Consider the following 22,512-nt stretch of genomic DNA (forward strand, 5'->3'; position numbering starts at 1 on the left):
TCACAAAGTATCCTTCAGGAAAAGTCACAGTTTTACTTCCAGAGTTCAAATGTACAATGTTATTTCACAGCAAGATTAACAAATACTTCATCCTGATTGTCTTTCACATAGATGCTATGGTGTTAAGCTGAGCTCTTTCATGAAGTCAGGAGACAGTTCTGCTGACAATGGACAAGATAATGTTTTATGTCTCTGTCCAAGGGATAAAATGCATTTCCTTTTCTAACAAAAGTATTGCACTTACTTAATTAGATTTCATCTCTTACTATTTCAAAGGACTAGGTAGTTACACAATAGAAGGGAAATATTCTGTCTTTAGAATGTGAGGTATAAATTAAATATCTTACAATTGTTGAAAATCTAGTGTAACTTACGGATTGCACTTTCCTATTCATTATATGTGTGAACTAAACAAATCTGTCTTTGACTCAAGTAGATTTTGGTGTGTGTCAATGCCCTACTGGCCTTTAGGTCTTTCACAAGCATGTGATTCCACATTTTATGTGGCTATGTACTACTGAATGGAATGTTTAAATAAATAGCAAATTGAGTCACTTAGCCTTGAAACAACAAATACAGTGTCCTGAAAGATATTCCCCACAATTTATAGCCATGTATTGCAGAGGATTCATACTCAAAACTGATTGCAAGAATTTATAAGTTGAAGGCTGGTGACATGGCAGACAATCTCTTCACTTAGCAAATTCTTAAGGTAGAGTGTATCACTCCAGCTGTAAAAAACCTTTGTGAGAAGTTTGATTCTATTGCTCAACCTGAACAGCTGAGCACTCTGTGCTCATAGCAAGAGAATGGCCTTGCATCAGTGACATTAAGAAATTCCCTTTCCTCTCTCATTTCTTTCATCAAAAAAAAAGCTGATATTTATGAATTAAAAAATATCCTATCTTCTGTGCAACAGGTTGTTTCATTATTAATGGGTGAGTCATGGGTACAAAAGAGCTTCCACGGAAACATTTGGTCTGTTTGAAAAGAAAAGTAAATAGAAAAAAAAATAGAAAGCAAGTTATATGCAAACCTCATAGTGCATTAGATTCCTGTTAAGTATTTTTATAATGTAAAACTTAAAAACATTGTTTACTCTTTGTTCTTCATACCATGACAGATCAGACAGGCAATCATTACAGACAAGGTCTCCTTAATCTGTCTTTTTTCAACTGTCTGCTCTTTTTAAGCAGGAGTGGCTGTTTCTAGCTGAGGACTGTGTACCTTATCCCACAGGAAATTTTGCAAAGGTCATCTGTGTTTTTTCCTGTGTTTCCTTCAGAAAACTTGTTCAAAAGGTACTTTTTCCTTCTGTGATGTAAGGTCATTTAATTTCTCATCACACTGTTTGTCTTTTTTAAAAAAAGTAAAAAGGGATGGCTTGAATTAGAACATTAAGAACTTTTCCTACTGCCAAAACCAGCCATAACGCAATTTGAGTACCTTTCACTGTGTTGTGTCTCTGCCTCTTTATTGATACAGTATGCAGAGATATTTGGAACTCATCAGAGAATTTCAATTTCTGGAAAATTGAAAATATTAATAAGAAAAAACAAATTGAAATGCTTAAATTCAGTTGACTGAAATCAAAACACTTCCATTTGTCAGTCCAGAAGTGCTGTTAATTTGACATCTATCTGTGTGTGTTGGTTTGAACCAACATACTTCATTCAGGTTAGTTACTCATACATCTGCTCTGTCTCTTTAGAAGACAGCTTTCATGATGCGCCATAATTTTACATAGTAAAGAGGGAAGATGGTGCATCAGAAGAGTTGGATGTGTTACATCACACACGGTAAATGAGCTCCCATGGCTCAACTTCATCATTCCTAAAGAAAAAGAGATGGCAGTAAGGTATTAGGTGCTGGGATTTGCCATGAAAAATGACTTTCTATTGCAAAGCAAATCTCTCTATTGATGTTAAACAAAATTTGGTTAAATGCTAGTCTGATGGTAACCTAGACAGATTTTGTGAGGCAATGGCTGTGTAAAATTACAGTATATATATTCATCAGTATGGTCTTGCACAGGTAGAGGGGAAATCTAAAAAAAAAAAATATATAAGGATCATGGCTGGATGAGAAAATCAATTGATTTAGCCTATAGTTTTGTAATCCAAAACAGTAATTACAGTGAAAAACATGCTTGAGCATCTGAGGCAAATTTCTTACATTGTAGCTCATGCAGAAAAGAAAACATACATATACAAGCACAATCTATATTTTGACCCCTTTAAAAAGACCTTTTAGTCCATATGTGTAGTAAATATTTCACTGCGCCCCAGAGGGTGGTTTTACTCAGTCACTTAATTTTTAAGAACACAACAATTTATTACCTGTAAGATGAATGAGAACCAAGGTAAACAAATGTCTATGAAAAATCATAATAGCACCAGGACAGTATCTTGCACATTTAAGAGATACCTGCCCCATAGGTGTTGATTTTTCACAGAGTGGATTTTTACCATGCTAATTCTCCTTCCAGAGACTGATCTGAAATTCCCCAGCATCCATGGGATTTTTTCCAGTAATGTTAATGAATTTTGGATCAAGCCTTCGATGTCTTTATTCTTATAGGCTGGCAGAGAATATCCAGTGTTTTTCCAGGATCCTTTCAGACAGCATATCTGCACTTACCTGCACCCAGCAGAACTGTAACTTGAGTAGAAATGAATCCATAGTTCATTAATTGAGGAGACCAAAGATGATCATGATCACATAAAGCAGATAAATAAGAAAATGGTTGAGGCATTGGTATTCCTGTTTTAGTGATGCCAGAGGCAAAAACACTCTGCTATTTACAAACTGCATCTCCCCTGAGTTCCAATTCTTCTCTTTTTGTTTCAGGTCCAGCTGTATAATCTTTCATTCCTCTTTCCTGTTTCAATTCCTGCCCCCAGTTTCTTTTTACTATCTTGTTATCTTTTATTATCTTTCCCTTATCTGTCATTATAATTGTCATTTTCATTTTTCTGTTAAGAAAAGCTCTTTTTCTTTCTTGTTTGCCATACTTTCATGTAGCCTTCTATCTTGCCCTTCAATTCCTCTTTCTTAATCTTATAAAAAAATCCCTGAAGTTTAAATTGAACTTGTTACCTCTGTCTGCTTGAAAGGATTTATTAAGAATTACTCTAGATTATGTCAACCAACTTTAACAAAAATGGATTTTGATTTCATATCAGTTGAGATACTTACTAGTGCTCATGGCTTTTTTCTCTTTATTGGCTTTGACATAAATATCCACATTGTGATCCTTGCCAGCATTTGTTTTCCCTTTTGTGCTAAATGAGGAATACAATAATTTTGCCAGTAGATTTTGTGATCAGCAAAGTATTTGCAGAGACCAGTTTATTTTTCTAAACAAAAGAGGTGGGGCTAGAATGATTCAGGGAACCCATTACACCCTCTTGCCTTAGCTGTCCTGAAGTCTCACATGAAGCCAGTTGAATGGCCTCGGTTTTACCCTCAGGAGCTATCACTGGAAGAGGTGAGTTGTGTAGGTAAACATAGCTTTTTTTATTGAATATTTATTTCACGCACAACTCAGGGCTTCCCATCAGTGCTCAGTGAAAAATCATCAGGCCTGTGAGTTCCTTCCTAGCCGGTGGATGTAAAATATGTCATTTGGCAGAGACAGCACTCTGTTTCCCCATAGGAAAAAAAGGGGGAAAAACTTCTTATTGCACCACTGGGGCACACGCAGCTCTTAAGAGAAGTGCTCTGCCGTTTGGAACAAGCATACGTGATGCAACATTTACCATTGCTTTAATAAATGAGAATCAGCAAATGCTGCTATAGAATAAAATATCATGGCTAGGCCAGAGTGCAAGTGAAGGGTTATAATGTGCCTCACTAGAGCTGGGGTTAGCAGCTGTTGTGGCTGAGAAAAGGTAGCTTGAACTTCACATAGTGGTTCATGAAGGTGGGAGGCTGCTGGCGACAGTGCAATCCCAAGCACTTCTTACACCCCTTGAAAGACTGCTGAATGCTTCTGTTTGCTGCAAGGCCTGAGAAGTCACGGAGCCGGGTGTGATGGACATTTCCTCTGCTCTGTGTGTGTGCTGTGTGTGTTGGTTTGCACATGTGCATGGCTGCACATTGCATCCAGACAGCACAAGCTTGCTGCTAACTGTGGGAGCTGTAACAGTGCATTTCCCTTTTTTTAGGCTCTCAGGACTTTGAATGGGCCAAGACAGTGGAGGTAGGCGAGAGCTGGGTAAAAGATTCAGTGCCCCAGTGTGTCCTGTCTGTTCAGAAAAGCATTGCAGAAGCATTACAAGGCCGGTTTAGCATCCTTGCTATTTATCTATACCGTATTTGTCGTTAGGGTCACCATGATCTAGACCGATGAGCCCATGTCTTCACCTTTAGCAAAGCAGCTCCTTATGAGGCTAATATAACTAAACATCCACCTGAATCAAAGTTCACCTGAGGATCTATTACTGCTTTCCAGCTTTTAGAAGAGTCTTTGCAAACCTTTTTATATTTGACTTTTTTGACTCTCACTTTGCAAAAAAAAAACAGAGTCTACTGAGACAGCAATCTAGAAATAATAGTGATAGTCCAGTACTGACCACTGGGAAGCAGTGCGTGAGAAATAAGCAGTTGCACATGTTGTCCTTCTGGGTTCCTCAAGAAGTTTCAGAGTCACTTAAAAGCAAATCTATTCAGATGAGTCAATAGACCTCTGTGAGCAGTGCTGACAGGGTGCACTGACAGCCCAGTCAGGCTGCACATTGCATGCAGACAGCACACAGAGAAGTAAGTCCGGTATTAGAGAGGGGTTACTTCTGAGCACAACTGCCATTGAAGTCACATGCTGAGAATTTTGTTTATAAAATGAATTCCGTAGGTACAAGTCATCAGGAGAAGAAAAAACTCCATGGACAATATTATATAATCCAGATAAACTTACTAATAGGGGATTTTCCAGTGGAAGAAACCTTACATCATGCTTAAGCAAGTAAAAATAAATCTGGCAATTGCATTTGCTCTAAATACAAGAAAAGTCTTGATGAACTACTAGTTACATTTTTTTGGCTAATTATTAGTCATGCTGAGCATTGTGATGTTAGTTGCAAATTTATTCCATAACTGTATCCTAACCTCAATATTAAAGTAACATAGACATTCAAAATCAGTTTCTTTGTAAGGCTCACTGTTTCCAGAGAACAATACATTTTTTCTTTCCTAATTATTGCTGATGTTTTAGCCATTATTAAACATCTTACAACCTTTTTTGGAGAAGAAAACAGCAGCATGATTTAGAAACAAACAAGTAACTTATGAAGTAAAAACAGAGTAAAATCTGACAGGTTTGTATATAAAGCCTCTTCTTTACTCCAGATACATTTTTAAAGACTTTCTGTAGCTGAAAAAGTAACAGGTGCCACTGTATTTTATATCTGATGGTCACTAATGAAAGAAGATATGGTGTAGTGCTAACAGGCCACTTTTTTAAACAGCACAGAAGAAGCAAATATTCTTCATGTTCATGTCAGGGAAAAGAAGAGGTGTCAACATGGAAAAGAAGCCAAAATGTGACTGAAAGGGCATACTGTGGCATTAAGAATAAAGCAGATAAGATGCAAAGCCTCCAAAACTGTTGTTTGGAAACAAAACCTTTATTTTTGGAGAGAGAAAAAACAAACAAACAAACTTCATCACAAGTCTATGTTACCGTAGCTCAAAAAAAAAGGAATATCCAAGCAGACTAGGTAATTTAGGGATTCATACCATGCCATTGCTTATCAGTGAGACACATTATGAAGCATTCATGACCTTCCAGGTCTGAATGGTAGAATTATCCAGAGAGAGAAGTGTGTTTGTGTTTGGCAAAACCCCACTAGTTACTTTTTACAAAGCTTTACAGATAGGTCCATCTGAACTAGCTCCATCTGAGCAAAGGAACGTTTGGGACAGAGAGGAGTTACTTTGGTAAAAATGGAAGGCTTCTGAACTTCAGCCCTACCGAGAGCCAAAACTAAGGTGGGTTCGCTGGGTGTCAGTTACTGCTTATATGTGCTGATCTTACACCCAAGATAAGTCAGAACAGCTTTAGAACAATGGGCTATGAGTCCCCAAGGGCCAAATAAGAATGAGAGAAGCACAGATGTTCCTTTTCCTTAACACATCTTTTGCTGGGGGTGGACAGTGGATCATATAGAAATTGGCCAGTACTCACTGCAGCTGTCTAAATTTGGCCAATCCCTTCCCTTCCACCCCCACCTCTTGCTCTTTCCAAGTAGCAAATGGAGCATCTCAGGGAAACAGAACTGACCTGCAAAGTCCACATCAGGTACAGGCATTTCCCACCGGGGCAGGTCATTCCTCTACCACCTTCTTCCTTGCCAAGGGGATTTGCCAAAGGAAATAATTCCTGTCATGGGTTAATTCCTCTTGTTACGCTGAGCCTTGGCATTACTTGCCTCTGAACTACTTCTTTCAGCTGGGAGAGAATCAGCCAACTCCTGTAATTCTCAAGCTTATTCCAAGTTCCTCCAAAAATGGGGCTGCTGTTGAAACTGTTATTTCTCAGCACATAAAGGTAGCACAGCCTGCCTATCGACTTTCGCCTCGATACTAGATAGCTTAGAAAGGAAAATAGAAATTTAGATCATGGCAGCCTTCTGTCAGGTCCCAGCTGGCAGCAGGAAGGACTGAAGGCAGATGTAGAGGTACTCGTTTAAATCACGTCTCAGCATCCCCAAACAGGAATCTGGAAAACCTGCATCAGCTGGCTGGGATTCTCAGATCCTGTCCTATCAAAGAAAGTCACAAATACATAGGTGGCGGCTGTGGATGCACTGCTATAACACAGAATGGTTTGATCTGTACTCTCTTTCAATTGATGTTAGGTATGAGAAGACAAGAAGATCTTTTTTTTTCCCTTTAACCCGAGTTTGTTGAGCTACCCCTTAACAAAGCACATTAGCATGTAAGCTGTTCACATATTAAATGGAAACACTGACACAATAAACACTGTGCCACTCGACTACAGTTTTTTTCCAGAGCAGAACTGGGCCTTAGCATCACCTTGCTTTGGCAGATTTTCAGAACAAGCAGAAGAGAGAGTGAAGGGCCTCCGTTGAAACTGCTCTGACTCTAAGTCAGAGACAGGTCCATTCCAAACCAAAGAGCATCTCACCATGGGATATAACACAGGAGTCAGATTGAAAAAACAGCCACTTAATTTTAAGTGTCTCAGTGTGTACATTTGGGTTTAGAACCATAAATTGCTAATTTAAAAAATGCCCTTGCAATTTAGAGAGTAACACTGACAACCAATGTATAATATCCCACCAGCAGAATATGTAAGGAAAAATTCTGTCTTGGATGGAATGTGTGGGAAGTGTATGCCTCCGAATTTGCCTCTGAGTCCTGAACATTCATTCCCCTGACCTTTCTACATAGTGCGTGTTCCAGAATCTGAAACCCGATTCCACATCAGTCTAACTTTGCATAAAAATACTTTTGATAACTTAGTAAAGTAGGAATATTAGCTTACAATTTGGATTTTCTTCATAAGAAGTATTCGCATGTTCTTTTTTCACAATGACCTTTGGCTCTGGGTGATGATGCCAGCAACCTTTTGCCAATGTACTGATGTAAAAGGAGAAAAATAGGGGGAGCAGAGTGCAATACTACTGTCCCAGCAATTGGATCCAGCTGGCCTCGTCAAATACATTCAGCCGCAGGGGGTGGAAATGACAAAAAAACAACTTAAACATAAAAGACATTATTTCCAAAGGTTTTGAGCACCAACAGCTTTTATGCATTTGAACTAAGTGTTCTGCATGTTTGGAAATCAGTCCCAGGAGTGGAATTATTCTGTGTCAATAATATTACAGGGCAGCTATTCCTGATTCCCTGGTTCATCCTTTCACATTTTTCATGTTATGTTTAAGCTCTTTTATATTGGAATCAAAAGTATGTTTACTCCTACCTTTCTTTCCTACACCTTTCTTCCCCATATCCCTCTTCTTTCCTCTCTTCCTGTTTTCTCCCTGTGTTCGTTTCTACTTGTTTTACTGCTGGTCTGAGCCTTGTGGGGAAACTAATCCTGAAGTCATGAGGTCCTGGATTTCGCAATGCATAAGTGAAATGACTCTGTGGCTTTGGCCATTTTTTAATAACTGGCATGGTTCTTGTTGTGACCTGTATTTGTTTAGCAGAGAGCAGCAGGCTCATTTCATGTTCTACACAATAGCCATCACTGGGAAATAGTTACGAGGATCTCTGGAGTTGAGCTGGTGACCTAGATGTGAAAACTTTCCTTATCTGTCATCACTTACCAAAACTTCTCTCTTAAGTGTCCAGCTGCATCATTTCGGTCTTGGCATTGGGTGGCAGGCAATGCCTAAGAGCTTAAACTGGACGGAGAAAATAAGGCACAGAATGAGGTATGTTTCTGCTGACTCACATTGTAACAGCAGGCAGCCTGGGAGCCCTTAGCCCTGATGTTTGTCCTGCAGTTCTCTCAGAGATGGATTTGTCTGTGAGAAGGAGCTAGGAACATGACCAAAGTTGGGTGTTATCAGGGAGAACTGAGGTTTACAGACATGAGAAGCATACACAGAAAACTGCGGTTTGCTCCATGCAGCTGCAAGACTGCCACCCTAAGGCCAGGCCAGAGCATCATCTTACGTCCTCTTTAGAGCTCACACACTGCCGAGTACGTTGGTCGCTGAACAGAATCACAGGTCTGTGGAGCTTCTGGATTCATGCACACAGCAACCGCTCATGTATGATTACCAAAATGCTCCTTATTTCCTCAGGCAGTTAAAGACTGTGCCTACTCCAGTGTTAAACAAGGTGAGATGGAGTCCATGCTCCAAAGCAGTGCCATGGCCAGTGCAAGACGGCCCCAGGGCCATGGGGCAGTAGCCAGCACCCTGGCACAGCCACACGGCTCTGTGCTTGGCAAGTGCCCCTGAACCCCCAAATGGGCTGTGACAGCAAAGGGGCCTTCAGGTGACAGAGGCAGAAGGGGAACATGGCAGGGAAGAAGGAGGCAGTGGCATTTGGAAAACTTTCAAGGGGTGGAGAACCATCCTTCACCCCAAAATATCCTTTAAGGGTATTGAGTTCAGTATTGTCAACCTCAAGCTTTAAGCTTTGATCAAGCTACTTGATCAAACCTTGGTTATTCAATGACATTGAACTAAAATCATGAAATGGGAAAGACGACGAAGGATTTTTTTCTTTTTCTTTACCTTCTGATGTTGCCTTAGAAGCAACTCATTTTATAAGCTTAAGTTTGCAGCTATTTTCTCACCTCTTTTCTAGGACTCTTATGAAAAAAAAAATATATATATATATTTAGAACTAGAAAAAAACTCCTGAGTCAGATCCTCAAAGGACATGAGTCACCTTAATCCTGATAACTTTAAAAAAGACAAAAAACAGAATACTCAGCTCTTTCCTGTTCCAGTGCTCAGACTTTGGTTGAAAACTGAAGATTTGTCATTTAAAAAGTGCCATGGTGTCATTTGAGACCAGAGGACAAGAAATTTCTTCTATGTCTCATGCTTAGCTAATCACCTACCTCTTCATGCAGTTGAAAGACAACCCTGATCTAGAGTGGGAAATGCAGCTCGTGCAAGGCAGACAGGAGATCTTTTTGTTAGAGTAGGGCAAACAGAGGGATGTTTGTTGGATTTCTGGAGATAATTTTTATAAAATTTCTAACATTCACACCAAGGATCTTGTGTGGTCGCCATGGACTTTGGCCCTAAACTTCGTAGTTGTTAAACTTTATAACTTCATAGCATGTTACTCTTCCTCTATTGCCAGTTTGTTCCAAGCAGGTAAGACAGGACTACGTCCCCAACCAGTCAGGTAGTCCTGTACGCATGGTTTTGTTTTGCGCATGTTTCTGTGAAACTCAAACAGTAATTTTTAGTGTTGCAAAAAGCTATTTTTAAGTGAACTCACCATCAGTACCACGCTTCTTGAAATCCTCCAGAGAGAATTAAGGGAAAAACAGTATTTTAGACAAGAAAAGATGAGGCTTCACCTTCACAGAATCATACAAAGCTTGGAAGGGACCTCTTCCAAGGGAGATCTTGTAGTCCAATCCCCTGCTCCAGCAAGGACACGTAGAGCACAGGGTCAAAGCCAGACAGATTTTGAAGATCTCCAAAAAAGGAGACAAGGAAGAATAATTATCTTAATAAAATTTTATTCTCGCTTTTTAATTAAGCAAGGCCTCAAAATAGAATTTAGACAGCCTTTTAATTGTTGTTGGTGAAATCTTCCAAGTTTGTCTTCCTGTTATTTGTAAGAATGTACTCTTGCATTATATATATATATATATTTTTAGCGTAATGTATTTCCAGTGTGTGGGTTTCATCAAACTTTTCTTTGAGTTGATTGAAGCATCTCTTTTATTTTGCAAGCCAAAGATATATTTTTCTTTCTCATTTTGATTGCTCTTATGTCAGGTCTTTAACCAAAAAGCTGAACAAAGATTGGGATCTAACTCCGGTTTAACGTGACACTTATCTGTGCTGCTGTTCATATTGTAAGAGGTAATTTTGAATGGTTAAAGCAGCTGGATTCCATTACAGAAAAGCAGAGAACTCAAAATGGACTTTGTAAATATATTTTTGTGGAATTCAGGCAGCTGCCTTAGTCACCCCTGGGCCTTGTTGTTTCAAAAAGCTTTAGTATCAGCTTAAGTCAGATATTACAAAATTGTTCCCCCTCATGTCCCAGAGAAGGAATTTCTTTTGGATTAATATTAAGAAAAAGCCAAAAGCACAGATATTTCTGCTTTTGCATTTTTAATAATAAGTTTTATTGCAATAAGTACTAAATCAAGAAAACTCTCTTCCATATGTGCTCAATAACCATTTCCATTTTTTTTTCTACACGACATTTGTTTTAGAATGCTGCAGTTTACAAATCAAATAGTTTCTCACAGAGATAGTATGTTTTTATTCCATTTGTCCTTTTTCAAATATTCCAAACCTCTGTGGTTTTGTCTTTAAAAGTCCAATTGGCAGATATATACTGAAACTTTATGTTTTCCAGCTGGGCAACTACCAGTTACACATACTCATTATTATTCATACGATCATTACAGTGTTCATCATAACTGTGGAGGATAATTTCATGTGGCTCAGTCCATACACTGCGATCTATAGCAGATATTGTACTGAAATCATTGGAACTTCACTATCTTTAAGCTCTGAGGACTTCTGATTTAGATCTAAGCCTCCTGACTTGCCCCTCTCTTTAGGGTAAAGCTAATGAAAACCCTGACCACGATTTCTGGAAGTCTCTAGCAGGTTAAGAAACTTTCATTAAGGAGATTCTCAGTCTGGAATATTTTGGTGCTGAGAAGGGATGGATGGGGTTTCTCTCTCCTATCACCCATGGCCATTTTACCTCCCTGTAATTTTATTGACTGTATTGGGATTACTTTTAACTTACGCTGAGGGCAGAGCAATAATGTGAAAAACCGTGAAAATTCTAAATCTCCAAAACTTTCTTTTCCCCTCTTGCTATAATTATAAATGACCACACAAACAGTACTCACTTTCAGACAGATTTTTTTTTGTATCAAATTATAAATAACTAAATGAAAAAGAATGTCAGAAAAGATGAGCAGAGTCTAAACTGTAACCATCCTACTGGGTGGTACTATTATACTAGGCTAATTTATTGTAAAGCTTCTGCTGACATGAGCATATTTCTGTTGCCTGACAGAGCAGTTTATGAAGGATACCAGAACTTTTCCATTAAGTTACTTCTACAGTATTCATATCATGATCCTACATTACATGAAAAGTGTGATTGTGCAATTTGTGAGGCACAGAAACCTAAAAGCTCCCAGATTTGTAGCTATTATTATTTTTTTTAACTTTTTTATTTATTATTGTAAAAAGGAGATTGATGGATGGACTCTTAGAGAGGTGTTTATTACTAGGATAGTAAGAGTAACACCAAATGCAGAGAAGAAGAAACCAAACTCTTACTGTCCCTCCCTTGTGGGTATAGACCCTATTCCTACAGGCTTTCATGCACTTAAATACTTGGCTGGAAAAAGATCCTATGCAGGAGCAAATTGGGTGGATGCAGATGGATTTCTCCCTTGATTTGCAATCAGGGAGCAAACAGATATATCCAGCTGTTCTCATTTCCCCCAGGAAATATGGTCATCCAAGCTGAGAATACTGCCTTTCTAGATATCTCAGGGCAAAATAAATCCTGCAGAAGTGGTAAGGAGTGGACAGAAACCATCACTAATCATCTCCTATGGCCAGCGGCCGGATGGTTCAAGGATCTTCATTTAGTTGCTTTTCCATCCAATGCGCAGCCCACCTCCAGCTTTAAAGGAGAGCCTTTTGAGGAATTTGCCTGTTTAACAATGAGATTTGCATCACTTCAGTTAAACATTTTGCTTCCAGTTCAATGCGTTACCCTCCTTTAGGTTAATCTACTGTGGATGGTGTTCTCAACTAAGAAAAATGTACAAGGCACGTTTTTGATGGAGTTCTTGGCAAATCGTTTGATTACATTCCCTGATATTCGACAGATGTCTGCAACCCACATGGCAAACAGATCCATAAAGGCAGTAGCTCACTGTTGCACTTTTGATATGAAGAAGCGATATATAACATTTAATGGAAATAATCTATTATATATGCAATCTATTATGTATCCCACAGCTTAACTTTGCATTAAAAATGTATTTTTGGGAGACAATCAATAATATACTGACCAACTTAAATTGTATTTTACTTCAAATCTTATCTAAATGGTTGATGCTTCAGTATGAGGGACCTTCAGACTTTAAGGAATCATAAAATGAACCAGACATCACTTCTATTTAAAGATAAATTTGAGAATTAAACCATTGTTCATTGCAGATGTACTTTCCAGGGCGGGAGTATAACTGGAGAAATAAAGCGGAAAATCAGTTGGTAGCATTTAAGCATTTTCCGAAATTTGGATTTGGAACCAAGTCTTCCAGCATTGTTTTCTTTTTAATAACTATTGAATCAAGTCAAATTTATTTATGGTACCCAAGAAAAATTCTGCTTGATTCTGCTAACCAACACAGTTATCAAAATTCTCCAAGAGGAGAGTTGTTGTTGAATCTTAAATGCAACCACAAGATAGTTGGCAAAAGTCATTGACTATCTTCTTGGTGATGAATTAAATTTCAAGTCTTAATATTGTCACTTAAGTGAGCACTAAAATTAATTTAAGACTGCTCTTTATTCTTCCCCCCCGCCCTATTCTATTAAATAACTTACAGGATGGAAACTGACCAAATATTTTAGAAAAAAAGAAGTGAAGAATATTTTATTTGTCTCATTCTGCATATGTAAAATATATTGTGACTGTTTAGAAAGACATTCTTAGGGGCAGAACCAACCTGTCTGGGTTCGAAAGATGATAATTCTTTCCTCACAATCTACCTATTCCATAAATCAATACTTTATTATTATTAATGAGAAATAATGAGGTTTTCATTTCTGTGTGGGAGTGGGTAGGTTTAGCTATACAGTATGTCTTGAATTGCTACCAGTGCTTACACATGGACTGGCCAGTAGAAATAGTTCAGAAATATTCCACTGACTTTGGAAAGCATCCAATTTTGGGGAATGATTTTATTTTTATGTATTAAATTTAGAGACAATTGTACGAGTATACCTTTTCATGTTGAAATGCATTTATATAAAAGAACCAAACAATATTCATTCAATATATCCAGTCATTTCATGCCTTTCAATGTGTTATCAGAAGTCCCAGGTATGTTGATTCTTCACACTAAGTAAAACTTGTAGAAAGTGGGGTACTATTTAGAGGTTTAATAAGAGGAAATAGTGTATCCAGTTCTATTTATTAGTATCATAGCTGAGTCTGAGATTCAATAATAGAAACAAATCTGTTTCTTTCCTCTCTCTTTCTAGCGCATTTGTTCTGAAGGTCAGGCATGCAGTGACACAGAAAGGCATTCCATTCTTCATGTGCAAAAGAGAGGACAGCCAACTTTTCATAAGCATTGCTTGTTTTGTGGGTAACTTCTTACTGATGCTTAAATTTATTAAAAACAGGTATTTATGGAATACATTTATCACTCTTTGGATGTCACTGTCTCATCAAAGAAAAATCTCATCTTTACACACAACTTCTTGAAAAATCTTTTTCTTGGTGTTTCAGAATGTTGTGAAAGGACAAGACCAGATGTTGGAGGAGTTTTGTCACTACCAGCTGTTGTTCTTGATGAGCATTTGAAAAGCACGTAGGCATACTAATAAAATATCATCACTGGAAGTCCACAAGGAATTCTTTGTTAGTAATGATTTTTTTCTTCAAAATGTAATGCAACAGTCCCTCGTGGAATAATATTTAGGCTTTTTGTTGTTTAATGTTTGTAGCATTTGTTTTCATTTTTCGCCCTAGAAAAAATAGTTTGACCTTTTATTTGTTGTACAAGATTCCATACCAATTGAAACACAATGGTATAAATTAGGTGAAAGGGGGTAAACTGTTCATACATGTTATTTGTATAAATAGTATATGATTGCCCCCTATTCATTATTAAAAGTCCGTAATTATGTGCTTGACATCACTGGCAAAGCTTTGTACAAGCATGTATGTTGCATAGGAAAGACCACCATGTCCCCTTCGCATTCCCCATAAACAGGGCTGTGACAGAGCAAATGGGCCTGTGGGTGATCAGAGGCAGAAAGGAGGGTAGCAGGGAAGAAGGACGCAATGGCATTTGGAAGGAATTCACCCCAAAATACCCTTTAGGGATATTGGGTTCAGCATTATTGCCACCTTCAAGATTTTAAAACTACTTAGCCAAATATTGATAAGTCTATGTCATTAAACTAAAATAATGAAATGGAAAAGACAATTAATGTTTTTTTCTTTTTCTTTACCTTATGATGTTGCCTTAGAAGCAACTCATTTTACAGGTTTTAGCTTGCAGCTGTTTTTTCATCACTTCTCTAGGATCCTTATGACAAAAGAGCAAAAAAAATGAATAAATAGAAAAAAAAAATCTGAGTCAGATCCTCAAAGGGCAAGAGTCACCTTAATCCTGATGACTTTAAAAAAGACAAAAAGCAGAACTCTCAGCTTCTGAGTGTCCCCTTCAGATTCCTCATAAATAGTGACAAAAAAAGCTTTCCAAAACTTACTACTCCCTGTCCTAACTGCAGAGGTCAACAATTCTGTTGATATTTGTCAAATTGAGGTATTCATGAAGGGAGCAATATGGGAGGAGATATGTCCTGATTCTGCAATGCTGATGTCAGTAGCCAGTTTGCTGTTGATTTTAGTCGAAGCAGAGGCGAATCCCATATTTACCTCTGTTTGGTCAACTGCAAGAACATAATCCTTTACTACTGAAGCCAAAGAAATGTATCCATTTTTATATAAATGATGGAGCTGGTGCAGTGCTTGGGAATATGCAAGACAGACCATTTATAGACCTGTTGTGCTGTTAACACCATTGTGGGTTGGTTTGTTTTTTTTTTTCCATCTCTCTTTCTTGACCTGTATTTGTCCTCCTTATCTTTAGTCTGGAACCAGCTCACGAGGGAAATCATGCTTTCTAAACATGAAAAGCGCTGGCTGTTCTCCTGGCAGTTACTGGCACCTAATACATCAGTAAATGTCTCACAGTACTCACTCTCTTCTTTGATTTCTGCAGTCTGAAAATTTTTCTATGGCTTGCTGTAAATGTGTAATACTGAGAGAATCACTAAAATCAAGTAATTTGCCCATTTTGGAGAGCTCAAGTAGCCCATCTTCTTTTAGCAAATTAAAGCTTAAAGTTTTCCCATTAAATAGAGAAATGAAGAGGCAGTTTCCAGTCTGTGTGACACTGCTGTGATTTTGCTGTATCCCTGAAAATTTCACTGAATCTTGAAGAAGTATCAAAACAGGCATGAAAACACCTGTAGGCTGTTTTTTGGCCAATTAAACTCAGAGTCCAATTCAAAGGTCCTGGCTATGACCCAGCTGCCTCAGCAACTGTCTCTGTATCCAGGTCCAAAGGAACAGCTGCATTCTGTAAGTGAGAGTTTCCAAGATTGTATTCACAGAGGATCTTGGGGATCCTTGACTGCAGAATTTATACATACTGGGAATCAGGTTGACACTTCTTTAAGCCTTCAGTATAAGAAACAGTGTTTTGGGACTTCCTACAGGGAAAAAGCTCTCTGAGCAATGCTTTCTTTGAGGCGGACCAGCTGGGGCAGCATCTGTTTTCCTTTGCCTTTCTATGATCGTCTCTAGTGGGAAAAGGTGCAACCTAGTGATAAATGAGGTGCATTGGGAATCAGGTCTCCTGAGTACTCTTCCAACAGCAGGATGCACACAGCATGTAAGCTGCTAACAGGTGCTTTTTGAACTAGAGGTACAGATGGCTCCACCTGCGTTTGTGAGGTCTCTTAGCTCCACTTGTCTCTGTTACTTGTATTTAATTTCCTGTAGAGTGCTCACTTTAAGCTCTGAGGTTTGTATCTGCCTTTTTGAATGCATGTGCAATATGCATTTGCATGTTTTGGAACCACATTCCCTCACCAATGGCACTGTCATGCCATGAGAAACCTTGCTCAGGAGTTGCAACCATCCCTTCTCAAGATGTTTGGCTTCCTTGTGTCCTGGAGATACTATACAAGAGCTGACCCTATCGCAAACGTCATCCCATAGCCATTCACTATGCCTTGCCTCCAGCTTTTTGTTTGAACACCATGAAGGCAATGCCAAACAAGGAGAAATCCTATATTCTGGAGCAATCACAGTTTAACATTTCACTTTCTCTTCCTCGCTTCAGCTTCTGGAGTACTAGAATTTATAATTATGAGGCTTCTGTAATACTGTATTAGCCCAAAAGGGCTTTGTGAGATAAGTGGAAACCGAGATCCTTCTCTCCACTGAGGGGTTAAAAGTGAAGACAGGTGGTGAGGTGCCTGCAGACCTTGCAGCTGGCACAGATCATAGCAAGAATTGAAATATGATAGCTTACCACACTGCAAAAGGTGCATTTTGATTTGGAGCACATAATCATTTATTGTCCTCGACTTTGCATCACAGAATTGGCAAATTTATCATATAAACCGAGTGGATTCAGTGACATAAATCAGGCTGTAGAGATCAGTACGGCTTCCATCCAAATATTTTCTGAATCATTTCAACCTTTATCTCTGTTATTTGTGGAAAGACTGGAAAATAGGTTAATTACTTTAAAATGGAAATGAAAAAATCTGGATTTGTTTTGCATCTTTGAGCTTAACCTTTTCTTGTTATTTCCAATGCTGTGTTTGGAAAATCTGAAATGCCAGTCTTTTAAATAATGATATCACTGCCATAAACATAATTTTAAAAGTTTTGAATTTATTTGGCTAGCTTAGTTACACTTCAATTCGGGTATCAAAACCTGAAGCCTAAAAAAGAGATATCATATTACAAATCACAAGCCTCTCAAATGACAATTCAGTTAAGATGGCACTATTACAATGTACCTCTCTATGGTGTACAAACTCTACCCTACTTCAGCTTCAAATGTAAGATATTTTCTGAATTTTAAGGTAAGGTTACTAGGGGTGTTTATGTGATTAAAACGTCATATCTTAAACTGAATCAGAAAGTGCTTAGAATTACTAAGACTAGAGAGTACAGGAAAGGGAAACATATTTTTCTGCAATCTTTAGTGTTTCTCAAAAAGGCTTCCTAGTACAACAGCTTGAGGTTATTTTAGCCAGAGAAGGGTCAAGTTCCAGATTCAGAAGGTCCTCAAAAAATCATGTCATGGGGGTCCCCTTTTTTTTCCTCCAGCTAGTGTGCTTTGCTGACCCCAGCAATGGTAATATGACAGATGGAAAAAGGAGAAATCTTACCAAAAACCTGACCCGTGCCCTTAGGAAGCGAGCTCCTCGCTAAGATGAATGCTACTATAGCAACAAATTAACTAATAAAAATACAATTTTCATCCTAGAATTTCAAAGAAACAAGCTATGCAGTGTCAAATGTATTCATAGATGTTAAGGGCAGAAGTAGCAGTTAGGTCATCCAGTCTGGCTTGCGTATCACACATCCTTTAATTTCACTTACATTGGCCTCTGCTGAGTGCCTACCCCTGAGCTAGGAGTTTGTGTGTGACTGAAACATGCCTTTCAGACAGCATTCAGTATTAATATTTTAATGCTGTTAATATATTAATGCATTAATATTCTTCCTAAAAAGGAAAAGCAGCCTGTCCCTTGGTTCTCTGTTCTATTGGTTAATCAGCCCTACCGATCTTTTACTGCTTTCTTTCTCTCTCTCTCACACTGTGAGGTTACTCACATACCGTAATCAAATCATTTCTCCCGAGTAGGATTTTTTTTTAGCAAAAGTGTTTCTGTGTCCCTTCTTGCCATAAAATTTGATCCCATTGAGTATAAAAGGGTTTTAATATTCTTTCCACTAAAACATCCAGTTACCAAAATACGCTCAAATACAGGCCCTCAAAGATCTGTCTAATTAAAGAATATGAATTACATACCAATTACGATATGATATGCTGAAAATAAGTCTGCAGGGGGATCTAATACTTCATCTTTGGGTTTTTGAAGGCAATTGCTTTGCAATTTGAGCTAATGGAATATTTTGCTGGCTCAGCCCAGAAGAGGGGTTTTATATCTTTACCTCCATCTCCTTAAACAGTGTTGCCTTTCACTTCTGCAACAGAGGAATTCTCAGCGGGGCCTTCTCTGAAACACTAACATTCTCCAAGAAGTTCTGGGGAACTCGATATTGCCATAACTTGACACCAAGTTAGAAGTTGCCCAATAAATGTTTGCAAGTCTGCAATAAACTCTGTTTCTAATAGTGTGCTTCATGCTGTGCTAGCAAAGTGAGGAGGAAATGACAGCAGAGAAAGCTGTATGCAGCGCTCAAGAAGGACACCAGCAGCCCTCCATGTATAGCACCTCTGTGCAGACGCGGGCGGCCCTCAGCTCTCATCCACCCTGAGCACTTCGCTCTGCTTGTCCAGTTTGGAAGTCCTCAGAGAGCTGAAGGCAACACTGAAACCCTCTTCAAAGGAAATGTGGAAGCACTAAGGTATTTCTTGCCCATGATGGGGTTTAAGTGAACAGAATTTGTTTTGAAGATAGCGGTAGATTTTAAAGGCCCTTAGGGCCCATAGGAATCCCTCTATATATTGCTTTCAGGGGTCCTTTTGGGAATATAGTGTCTCTGTGGTAAAGCCATCCTAAACACATTACTGGGAAGGGTGGTTTTGCCTTCTATCTACATGCTGATGTTGCACAAACCCACCTAATTTCAGCAGCTCAGCATAAGGTATTTCTCTGAAAAGGCCCTTTGACCCTGAATGAATAAGGTTCTTCAAGTGCATTACATTCAGCTATGTATTTTCCTTAGCAGAATCAGCTTTTCCATGATATCTAAGTCTCTTGTAACTATGAATCAATGGTTACTATTTAGTTATTGTTGATATACTGATTCCACAGAAAAAAAAGAAAAAAAAAGAAAGGCAAAGAAAAAAAAAAAAACACACCTACTCAAAGTCCAAGGAACTTCTGAACACAAACATGCAAGGAAAAAAAGAAAAACACAAGAAAAATAGAAGCCCAAATTCCTTTCATCCATTTCTCGCTTGCTTACTGGACCTGTGTGGCCACCACAGTTTAACTTTATTTCTATACAAAAATCCCATCCTCAGCTGACTTGGCTGAACTCTGGCTTCCTCATATAAAGGGGTATATAAAATGATTTTATGGCATAGCAATAAATAAGGCTGATTCATTTAGAGTACTTAAAATCTTGAGCATTTCAAAGAAGAAGTCATTTAAAGAATCCTCTTGGGGTTCATTAAAGTGTGGAAATATTATGTCTATTTTAGAGACAGGGAACTTATGTCTACTTTAGAGATGGGGAACTGAGGCACCATGAGGTTAAATGATGACAAAAGATGTCCATAGGAAATTAAAGATTCTAGTAAATTTCTTTCATCATAGTCTAGCACATTAAGAAGATAGCATCACTCTTGCTTGCTGCCTGGTGCTGGGATCCAAGTTATTCTCCTTCATAAACACGTCTACATCCTTAAAAAAAAAGAGAGGTAGCAATAAAAAAAGTAGTTACACAATATATATCCTTTGAGCTAAGGCCAGCACATTTGAACTGATTTTAATTTGTTAAAAAAAATTAAAAGTACAGTCTACTTTCTATTCAAGGAAAATGTAGCTTTGAAACTGAGACAGAAATTTGATCTCCTGAGCATGGCTATAATGCTTATAAAAGCATACCATACATGACTCAGTACAGTTTATCTCTGTATCCAAAGGTATGCACCAGTCAAAGTCAAAGGATTCTGCTTCACACTCATACAGGATAAGTTTCTGCTTCAGTAACTTCATTAAATAAGTTTTGAAAAATAGGTTACTGAGGTCTGCTTTCTAGTTTTCAGAAATATCCCATATGTCATCAAGTGTTCTTTTCAAAAAAATCAAAAACTACTTAAAAAAATTAGATTTCTCCTAAAAATATGTCAGTAACATTTAACTGGTAGAATTAGAGAGGAGAATTTTTTTTAGATTTTTTTTCTTTGATTTAGTTAGTATTATCATTAAAATTTTGGCTGCTGTTCATCTAACCAGAATTATGTCTATTCTTAACTCCAATTAAAATGAATGAAAATCAAAGATTAATCTGCCTAGGCCTTTTAAAAGCTTTGCTAGGCACCTCCTGAAACAGTTATGTACCTAAAGCCTAATACCTCTCTATGTGTAGGTGAAAAGATTTCCAGACTTATGCAAACACCAGTAAATGATCTGTTTAGAACTGGTAAAATTCATGGAAAGGTGTTTTCCAAGTAAATGTATTTAGTTCTGAGTCATTGGCAAATTTCTATTTCTAATTGTAATTATGCATGCTGGTAATTTTTTTAAGGACATATATGTTGAGAGCTTAATTTTTGAAGTGGATTTATGCATTCAAACCTTAGGCATTTTATCCAAAGTTTGAATATGCCAACCTGAATAGGTGTACTTTTGTCCATAAATCCCCTAAATGTGCTCCAAGTATACATAGTTTTATATAAACCACCACCACCAGGAGAAGTTGGAAGTCGCACTGATCTTCTGCCTGGTGAGCTCAGTAGGTCCAATCTTAACTCTTGATCAGGCAGATCCCAGATAAGGATGCTACATATGGGACCATTTGGGAAGCAGAGGAGAACTGCAACCACCACCTTCCCTCCCTCCTTCCCATAGTCCTGTTCAGTGATAGTCTGATATGCCTAGGCCTCAAGGTTTAAGCTTCATGCTTTTAAATCCTGAGGGCAGAGCAAGAGCACTTACATCCCATTGACAGGCAGAGGCTCATGCTAGAATATCATGAACATCTATTTATATTTATATGATTTATTTATATGCTGATGTGAAGCAATATTGCCCATTTCACCCTCCCTGTTGACCACAGACACCCTTTTCACTATTCCAGCACAAGTGCATGCATATATATTAATGCCCTGGGTTTCCAAACCACTTTGTTGAGAAAATGATCAGGAATGTTGGGAAAATTGAGACAGTAAGAGGTTAATTTTCAGCTGGCAATGAAGGAGGGAGGATAAATGGCACAGGGCAATTTGGGGGGGTCAGATGGCAAAGCTAACTTAAGGTGCTTGGCACATGCAGGGAAAAGTGGCCTCAGTGACACTCCACTACTGGGAGTTTGAGATTCAATTATGCAGGGGTTTATTGATTTCAGACACCGACTTTTACAAAGCCTGTGCTTTGGTGTCTTAGCATATAGCCATAAAAGTGAGTACAGATAGCCATATGTTCATCCAACTAATACTACACACAAACTAGCAGAAGCTTGAAAGCCACATAGTCATTTAATTTGATCTTAGGTCTAAAGTAACTGATGCTGCCTCTCAAGAGGCTGTTTTGGGTTGGTGGCTGTGGGAGCGGGGTCTATTCTAATTTGGCAGAAAGGGATCAGATACATGGAGAATGCAAGAGCTGGTTGAAAACACATACTGGTGTGAATGGATTCCCCTGAGAGGTGCAGTAGCCATTGCACAAACCTTCCTTCCCCGACAGGAAATCTACCTCTTATTCATTGCAAGCAGAAAAGCTAACACAATGAAGGCTTGCACCCTCCTTTCCCTTACCCTAGGTTCCTTGTGCATTCATATCCTGAGCCTCAGGGACTGAAAGCATCTAGAATGCTTGTAATCGCTTTGCATCTTCCTTGTAATTTCTTCAGTTGAAAGTCCCCTCTATGCAGGAAGCAAGCACAGGTCTGTGTATAACTTAAATCCCACTTAAATTGCTATGGCTTAAATTCCCACTGAAATAGCTCCTGGGCCTCGAACTGGCCTTCTATATACAGGGATAAATTCCACTCTTATGGAATTCCTCGGCATTTTTTCCTTTAATACTCTGCTTGTCAGCAACATAAATTAGACTCCTCTGAACTTGCTACAGCTGCATTTAGAAAATGCTGATACCCAAGCTTATT

Source organism: Tinamus guttatus, unplaced genomic scaffold (assembly GCF_059628265.1).
Source record: "Tinamus guttatus ecotype Peru unplaced genomic scaffold, ASM5962826v1 Tinamus_guttatus_pri_ptg000033l, whole genome shotgun sequence".
Taxonomy (NCBI): Eukaryota; Metazoa; Chordata; class Aves; order Tinamiformes; family Tinamidae; genus Tinamus; species Tinamus guttatus.